Genomic DNA, 10148 nt, shown 5'->3' with positions numbered 1-10148 from the left:
CAGATATCAAAGAAGTATTCGGATTGATAACCAAAATTATTTGCACTCTGTGCTAACAAAATATCTTCCACTGCGAAAAACATGCACTTGAGTAAATAGTAAATGTTCAAAGGATTTTTGTACCTTGCTATTAGGGGAATTTACAAACTATCTTAGACTTGAAAAATGATAGGGGAGTTCTACAAGCTGGCTGATCATTTAATAGATTCAAATATTTGTTATGCTGAAAACATTCACATCAAATCCTCCTAATTATCCTTTTCTAACAAGTACATATTCCCTCATTCTGGAAGGAACAATCGCAAATAAGAAATGTGTTGTTCCCTTGGCGAGCCAAAACCCACATAAAAGAAACTTCAGGACTGCGTTTTTGCATCGGGACTCAGGACAACTGAGACCAGACCAAAAGCATCATTGTATGGCCACTGAATGGGAGGTACTGGGCCACGGAGAGGCCACAGCCAGTAGGGGATAGGAAAAGAGCTGGGTTGACAGGAGAAGAGACATTCTTTTGCTTCAATTTTTCTGTCCTATTTTGTCGCTTCCATAGGCCACAGGGCAACAACAGCAACAACAGCAGCAGCAGCAGAAGCGGCAGCAAAGGCAACGAATGTGGTCAAAGGTTGCTATAGTTACAACCAAATGAGTAGAAGGCCAAGAAGAAGAAGAAGAAAAGGCTACACCCACAACAAGAACAACAACAAAACCAACGGAGTAGCAACGGATAGAACTCTGGCAGCTGTTGCTTGCTTCAATAAGAAATAATTTTGGTTCTCCTCCCCACTGCAGCGGTGTCCTGGTCCTCCACTGTGTGTGTGCGGACTTGTGCTTTATTATTTGCCTTTCGAATCCAATGTGTATAATGCCTCTGAGTGTGATTAGTAGCAATGTACGAGCCATAATCGTAATGACAAGGATGTGTACGATAACGAGTATATAACCCAAAGGACGAACGGACGGCGTGCAGCCCAAGAAAAGTTTCAAGCAGGTCTCTAACTTTCGTTCCCCCCCTACCTAATTTATTCGCAATCATTGCTGTTAAGTGCTAATCCAGCACTGCAATTATTAATCAGGAGTCCCCAAGGATTAAAGGACTCGGAAATAGGCCCCACACCAGACCCGACCTTAATTATATAATACGGGCAGAAGGTACATGCAAATTCAATCCGAACATCTTTTTCTTTTTCCTGCCTTGTCCGTGCCCTTGCCCGTAAAAGCGTCCGTAGTTCTGCGCTTACGTATCCGTATCCGTATTTAGGGACACGTCGTAAATATTCATTTTTGTATCCTTATCCTTAGCTATGTCCATGTGGCAGTCGGTCTATACGGACTGTCCAAAAGTATACTTTATTTATTTGTGGACAAAGATCTTTCTATAACTATATTATTTCGGGAATATCCAAGTCCGGAACAGTACCTCCAATAAGTATCCGCAAAAATATTCACAAATACATATGTTTATCTATGTCCGTATCAATTGTTCCCCCCTTATCATCACTGAGAGATTACTCAAAGAATTCAAGTAAGTCCTTAAGCTAATAGCAAGCCTGAATCCAGATCCCAAAGTTAAAGAAACAAAAAAAAAATCTTCTCAGATTTCACGATGAAACTTTTCCCAGGGAAATTCTTTTTCTTCTGGTTGGGAGGCTAAACAAGAAAACTTTCGGCTTTTATAGAGCGATAAAAATGTATGCAAAATGTTTGTATGTATAATTAAAATTATATTTCTGATAATTGGTAAACTCGAGACTCATTCCCCACATTGACCATATCCTAAATTCTCTCAAAAGTTTCGCCACAAAAAAAACAAACCATAGGAACCGCAAAACCGAAAAAAGGACACTCGACACACACACACACACACACACACACACACAGCACATACCTAGAGACACACCTGGACACTAATACACGGGAAAATCGGAACTGCTTAACTGAAGCATTTTCCAGCTTATGCAATGAAAGCAATGGGCACCTGTCGATGGAAATTCTATGGTGGGTTCGCACACGACGGGCCCAGGTGGAGAGAGAAAGGGGGGCATGACATAGGAGGTAGAACGTTGCAACTGACGCAAAACTCTATTATGTTTGCTGAACATGACCGGCGGCCTATTAAAACAACAATGCCAACTACTGTCACATCGAACACCCACCCTTCCCCGTAGTTCAGCCGACCCCCCCATCCCGCACACTCTGCCTCTGGGAAAACTCTGAATTGTTCATTTTTCAGTGCCACCCCCGGCCCCCCTGCATTCCACCCTGCGCAGCCATGTTCAAAATGAACTCTGGCACAATTAAACACCTGAAAATGTTACAGCACAAAAGCTAAAAGACAAATAGAAAGGGCGGTTATTTTCGGGAGCAGAACCTTTCAGAACCTTTGGACGTGCCATTGAACAAATATAATTTAACTCATTTATAGATAAATATATGTAAAAGTAATTCTCCTCTTACGCCACAATCTGTACTCCAGGGTTTAGCTTTAAAGCCAAGATTGTCCGAGACTCCAGAGAGTCGTTTTTTTGGCAGTAGTAACACAACTGACATTGCCTGTTCCCGCCATGTCCGAGGTGTGAACGCTGGCTACACCGTGTTTGACCGTGTGATCACTCCATATTTTGGCCGGAAGGGGCTTACGAGGGGCCTGCCCGCCAGTCCCCCGACTTTCCCTAGCTAGATACTGCATTGCCTCGGGCAGAGCAAGCGGCAATGCATTACCCTTGTCCGGGATAAAGCCGTGTCCATTGCCCAGCCGGCATCCTCGAGGAGGGTTCAGCTAGAGGATTTTCGCCAGCCGCAACATCATTTATTCATGTATAATAATCAAATATATTTAATAATCAAAGCAAAACCGCATGCCATAGAACAGATTTCAGTTTCTTCCGTCACCGGCAGACACTCAGGCGCCACCAGCTTCCAAAGGCCATCCACTTGCTCCACGGTGACCAGACTGCAGAAGGGGATTCTCCCCCGCGGAATGAACGGGTTATTGAACAAGTTATTCCTTGGTCAGCCAGTCGGGAACACCATTGCCCGGCTCCACCTTGATCTTGTGCTGTCCACCTCCGCCCTGCTAGAGGCCCTTCAGGTCACTGGCGGAGGTCTGAATGCACCGGAAGGAGGACGAGCTATAAACATGCTAGACTTGAATGTCAGCCTACAGCAGAGCCTGGCCGATAAGGTTTGCCTGGAAGACACCCACATTGGTCAACGACGAGTCGCTCGTCCAGGCCTTGAGTCAGCTGAGTGGACGCTGAACGTCTCGTCGGGACGTGGTGACTGGATCTCGTTCTCGGACATCTTCAACGGATTGAGCTGAAGGGCAGACCCAGGAATAGTCAACACTGCTCTTGGACCTACGAACCCACGGAAAGTACAAAAAACCAGTGACAAATAAGTAAAGATTTTACAAAGAAATATGGATTAGGGAGAGTCAGTAATTTTGGAAGAATGCAACCCTTTTCCTAGCGACTGGCCTATGTGTTTATGCCCCATGCTCATTGATTACTGCAGAGAGAGGATTCCCCCGTTGGATGCACCGGTATTTTTTGTAATTAAAGGTTTTCTGGTCTTAGTCCAAGGCACCGGTGCGCCGCACTGTCTTGCTCTTAGCCACGCCACTGGAAATGCAAATTTTTCTTTCGAATTTACTAAAGTTTCTTGGCACCATGACACAATAAGACTTAGCTCCCTAAACCTCTTATCACAAGGGCTTAAACTAAATATCTTGAAGGACCCTCGGATTGTAAATCGCTTAATTACATTGGGTTGGAAGAGGGTGAATGGGTAAAGAGGGTGCTGGATAAGTCTTCATTTTTCGCATCCATTTACTCCATTTAAAACTTTTTAATATTAATTTTTAATTTTGTCATCGAGTTTCCGAAAGCCGATGACAGTGAAGTTTGAGTGGCTGAATTACCCATAAAACAAAAGAATTTAGCAAAGTCCCCCAAAGCTTTGGAAATGTGCCATGCATCATGATGCGGATATTTTTAAAAGCTGTTTGTTTTAACACAAACTTTAGCAGCAAACAGCAGCAACAAGCGCAACATTGGATCAGGCCATGAAGCAGCTGCAGCAGCAGCAGCAGAAGGGGAATCCCACTATCATACCGCTGAAATATATAGAGAGAGAGAGGGAGAGGGAAACGCAAGAGGAATTCGCGCAAAGTAAAATAAAAATTTGTATGGAATTGAAAAATTCATAACACGAAAGCCGTGAATAAAAGACGAGCAACAACAATTTAAGCCAGAAACCAAAACCAGCAACATACACATACACAGTCACAGACACAACATTCAACAGCCAACAGCAGCAGCCATGGGAACATGCAACAGCAACCACAACAGCAGCAACAATGGCGGTAGCAAGAGCAGCAGGTGGCATAAAACATGTCAGAAAAAGGACTTTTGCCTGTGTCCTGCCCCATTCGAATGTTTTCGGTAGGCAAAGCGGGAAAAGTGGTGCCAAATGAGGGAAAACGCAAACACCAAGCTAAATAAGAAGGAAAGTCCATCTTCGTTGGCCGAAGCTTCAGATACCCTTGCAGATCTAAGCTACTAAAGAAACAGTGCTCCCTGCGTTCGAAAAGAATCAACTCTCTCTGTTAGGGTATGCACATAAAGCGACTTACAAAAGGCTTACAGCCAGAGTTGCCACCTGTGCCTGGGGCCAAATCAAAACAAAATGCAAAAACAAAAAAGAGTACTGGAAAACAGAAACCTAAACAATGCGGAAACCGGAGTTTTGGCGAAACAAAAAAGGAAGCTTAGAATAGGTATGGCAGCAAGCAGCGTCAAAATATTATTATGCACATTTAAAATTTATTAACAAACGCAACACATGTTAGTTTCCTCTCAGGTAATAGTCACGGATTACACTGAATGGGATTTTTATATATGTATATTTGTGTACGTTACGAGGGAGGAGCTTGTACTTCTGATACGGATACCCTTCCAGATCGGTCGAATATAACTTAGGGATTATTGGTTCAGAGTTGTAAAGATATAGTCCGTTGAAACAAACGAAGTTTGAGCTCTAGGAAAGTCTTTATATACTAATATTTCCTACATTTTCGAGAGCTGTGCTCTATGGATGCTGCAAAAAGGGGTGTTAATTGATATTGGAGTTTTAGGAATTGCTAATTAAAGGAAAGAAGTTAAGCACTTCCAATGACGGAATAATCAAACGCATACCAATTCAAATCAAACTTGGTTTTCATTTGATTCCATTCCCTTTGTCTGACCCTTTGCCATGGGTACCAGCCATAAAAAAAAACAACACAAAAATTGTAAAAGTCTAAATAAACAGAAAAACACATCTCACGGAAAAAGTCCAGCTCGGTTCTCGGTTAATTTTCGGATGCTTGCCGAGCGGAAACCCTAAACCGAACTAAAGCTTTTTTGACTGGCAATAAATCGAATTGTCAAATGGACGGAAAACTTTCAAATATTCAGCAAAAATATCAAATGGAATGAATTAAACAAACTGTGCAAATCTCACCTGTGGTTAGGAGTTGTCCTGCTGCTGCTGCTTCTCCTGTCTGTTGCTATTGCAGATGTTACACCAACAACATGAGATCTAACAAACTGAAAGGCTATTGATACCCAGGATACCCTGGCAATAATTTAGCAGGACTCCAATAACCAAAACACAATAACGCAAAATATTCCATTCTATCTTTTATGATTATGACTTAGATACAAGATACTGAAATATAGACCTCCACATACTCTGTTCAACGTATCATTAAGGTATAAGGTATTAAGGGATATACTTATAGATGAATAGATACATATAATATATTTACTTCCTTTACATACGTTAACCATACAGCCTCGTACTCACCGTGTACTTGGTACAAAGAAACCAAAATTGGACGTATGAGGGAAAGAAAAGTGTTGCGGACAATCGCAAACAACCGCAATGGACAGGAGAAAGCAGCCCCTGACAGAAACGAAAACCAAACTGCTCAGACACTGTGTCAACAATGTCTGACGAATTGTCGGGAACCTCAAAATGGTGTTGTTGCTAATGTTGTTGCCCAGACCGGGTGCCGGGTGGCGGGTGGTGGGTGGCGGGTGGCGGGTGTCGGGTCCATGCCAGATGACAATGTCAACGAGGAGGTACTACGGTGGATAGACAGGATGCCAGTGGGAGCACACAGGACGAACGGAACATTCCCGAACAGAAAAGAATATAACAGGACGGAACGGAGAAACGGAACCCAGCAACAGGATAGTGTGTGGACAATTTGTGGGTGGAAATTTGTGTGTTTTTTTGTTAGATTTTATTGTTATCATTTCAATTTCATACATACATACCAGTGTACGCCATTCACGATACAACATAGGAGCAGGAGGTAGCTATTCGTACAGATGGAAATGGAAATGGAGATGGAGATGGATGGATGTGTCCCTTACATTCTGTGCGTTTTTCTATGGAAAATTTGTCAGCGAGCTTAAGGTGGCCACAGCGAAACACTTGACGATATTCACACCACACTCAGCGACAAACATGTGCGCTACGTTTGTGGGGTTTTTGCGTGGGGATAACGCCTCGTCATACTATTCATGAACTGATGGGAATGGGAAATATAATCGTAGTAGAACTGAACTCCTCATCAAAGAGACGGGATTCTATCTCACTTTGATACATCTTTCTGTTTCGGGGATTAGGTCATACATCTGTAGATGTATGTATGTATATCTCAGTCAGTCAAAGCTGGTACCCAAATTTTTCTGTTATTCAGATCCTCATTATTCGATGCATACACACACATAAAATCCTTTATGAAGTATGCAATTTGCGGTCATATGAGTGCATATGTATAAATTCATACATAAGTGCATTTGTACATAAAGGATCTTTTATAGAGATATTGCCAGCCGTTTTCCTTATTTCCTTCCCATTGTCCCGCAACTTTCCGCCACATCAACGGAACAAATGAAATTGTCATTCAATCATTGGCTTGCTCACACACACACAACGATGACCGCTGCGGTTTGATTGTTTGTAAGTGCGGACCCACTCGCTCCCCACAAAGCCTCCCCCAAGCTCCACCTACCTGGCCTTTCATGCTGTTGCGCCTACTCAGCGGCTTTTGGCAGGGCGTTGAAAATTTATGTAGAAATATTTTAATTGAATTGTCACCGCGATTTTATTATTGTTGGTATGCTGTCGCGCGACCGGCTGCCAATTGCCACTGTAATTTTTATTTGCTGTAGCCATCAATCTATCACATCCCACCTTGAAAACAGCTCTGCCCTCTCCTGTGCACACCCCCCCCCCCCCCCTTTGTAGAGTACTTTGTTCATTTCATTTCATTACTTTTTGTGAGCTTTCAACTTTAATTTAATTTGTAAACACCTCTTGTGTGTTATATTTGATGTTGAACGCTTTCAGAGCCACTCCGGACCTCAGTCCGCCCAGGGACTTTGCCAATAACGACGGCCCCGTTAATGACACCCGACAATTGGCCAATTATGGAGGCAATGGGAGACACTGGGGCTCTGGATCTGATGGTGTGGTTTTTCGGTGGGGATGTGGCCCGTTTCGCTTAAACCGAGGAATTCCAACCGCACAAGGGGTTTCCGTTGGGGAATGCCTAAGGAATCCGCAACCCAGCCGCACTCTTTCGCTCTCTCTCTCTCTCTCTTCATGGGAACATCGGCCATGATTTTCACTTTTTAACAGAATTTTACAATCCTTTGGAATCATCCTCCCCAAAATCTAAGCAAGAGAAAGATGGGAGAAAAAATTGAAACCAAAACAATTTCCTCCAGATGCAAATGAATATTTCGGAGGGGGAATCAAACACCTGCTAAACACCCTTCCATGCGGTAATAGTATGCGTGTATGCTTGGGTATGTAGGTAGGGGTGGGTGTCTGTGGGTGTGCACATATCCCTATAGCCCCCTTTGGAAATTTCGATTACCAAGCGGATATGGCGGCATTGCCATGATAAGTAAACTTTGCCGATGTCGAGATGCCTCCGCTCGCCCAACGCCCTGCGTCCTGCGCCCTGCGTCCTGCGCCCTGCGCCCTGATTTTCTTTTGCTGCTTTGCCTTCTGTCCCCCATGGCTACCTTGGCTGCCTTTCTACCATCAATCTCGCCCTCACGCCCCTATTTCCCTGTTTCGGCATTGCAGAGCTCCAAGCCGCTCAGCGCTTTTCAATTACACCAAATTGCCCAAAAAAGAAAAAGGAAACGTCGAGCTGGAAAAAGGTTTATGAATGCGCCAAGCTTAAACGTTTATGCCCCCCACACAGTTATTACAGGATAACAGCGACGATAGCCGACTATTCTAAAGTGAAGTGGATACAGGGGGTACTCGGAGAGAGAAAGAGCGATATGTTCATCGACCTATACTCATTTCGACGCGAGCGAGCGAGGCTAGTGAGCCAGGGGTTGGTGCACGAGAGAAGCGAGTGTGCCCCCTAGCATGTATATAGCACTACAAATTGAGATTTACACTCGAAGGATCTTATGAGTAGATATTGTCCCACTTCCAGCGATTTGCCAGGGTATGGTGAGCGTCGCGTGCCCGGTGATGATCTTTGCATATCCCTTGGTCCTTTGGTCCCGTGGTTTCTGCGGGTAGTGAAACAGTTAAGCAAACACTCGAAACGGACAGGAAGGTGGAACTTCCAGCATTCGCATATAATTGCAGTGAATTATTTTAGCTGGCGCAATATTTCTAGCAGGTCTCTCCTCTCTCCACACCCCCATCGTGTGTCCTTTCTGTCATTCTCTGGATCTCAGGCTTTCTCTGTATTTGTCCCGCTTTGTCGGTCGTGCTCTTGGCGCACAGCGTGTGCTCATCAAATCCTGCTGCTAATCTGCTGGCTGGCAGGTGGCAGGCTAAATAAACAAACAAACAATTACAGCCGAAATGCAAAAGAAGAATGGAATGGAATGAAAGGGAAAGGATGGAGAGATACAGTGCGAGAGGGACTGGGGGCAAAAGGACGGACCCAAGGAGACAACTGGAGATGTGGCACAAGAGCTGTGCCTCGTGCGTGCTCTAGAAAGCATCTACAATATATTCGAGCACAACAGAACTAGTTACAAAACTATCTTATTGTTAAAAACCATATAGCAATCCAATAATAGCTTAAGATACGCGCGTATATCCTAACTCCTTCAATAATATCATATCTGGGGGATACGAGCAGGTACTTACGGGTATCGAAAATGCTTCGTTACTCGTTCTGCAAAGGTATTAAAATATATCAAATATATATCAAATCAATATGTGTAGAATATTGTAGTCTATAAATATAAATCGTGGTACATCCATATAAGGGTCGAAGGTTGTGGAAAGATGTGCGTTTTCGTGCTCCTTTCGTTTCGTGACTTCAAGTTCGCGTGTTTCCGTGGCTAAAAGAAAGAACCCCTGCCGGAGCCCATCTCCATCTCCAGCCGCAGAAAACCTCAAGCGTTGTCATCATTTTGCAAACCCCAACAATGAGCTGCCTTAAGATGTTTAAGCCTTGTTTTTACTTCAATTTCGGGCTGGATGAGTTTTTGCGGTTGACGTGCAAATAAAAATAACATTTACAATAACAACAACCGTAATCTCTCTCACTGTTTCTCTCACACACACAGACACACACACTCGCGTGTGTAATTACATCAGCTCTGCCTCTGTCTCCCTCTGTCTCCCTCTGTCATGCCTTTGGCTTACAATTTTTGGCGTGTTAAGCCGCCAGTCAAACATCCAGCTGGCATCCAGGCATCCAGCCAGAGTTGTCGAGCTGCTTGTGGGAATCCCCTTCCGGCTTATCCTTATTGCTTAGCACTCTTCCCTTCCCACCACTGCAGCAGCGAGCACCCTGCCCACCACCCAACCGCTCGGCAGCGAGTGGTTGTGTAATTAAAATCCATCAGTGAGAGCCCCGAAAAGTTCGTTTTCACTGCGATTAAATGGCAATTGTTTTGTTTGTGTCTTGGGTGCTTATGACACACAGGCAGAGACAACAATTAAATGATTTTCAAAGAACGCACGCCATTTTCACTTTCACTTTCATACTACTCAAATTTGAAGCAGTGTAGAGGATTGTTTAACGTTGGAGTATATTCTCTTATTTTCTTTTCGTGTTTGCAATTCGTTGACAGCAGAGGAAGTCGCGATTCCGACTCGAT

The sequence above is a fragment of the Drosophila miranda genome, chromosome XL (assembly GCF_003369915.1).
Source record: "Drosophila miranda strain MSH22 chromosome XL, D.miranda_PacBio2.1, whole genome shotgun sequence".
NCBI classification, from domain to species: domain Eukaryota; kingdom Metazoa; phylum Arthropoda; class Insecta; order Diptera; family Drosophilidae; genus Drosophila; species Drosophila miranda.
This window is presented reverse-complemented; position numbering follows the sequence as displayed.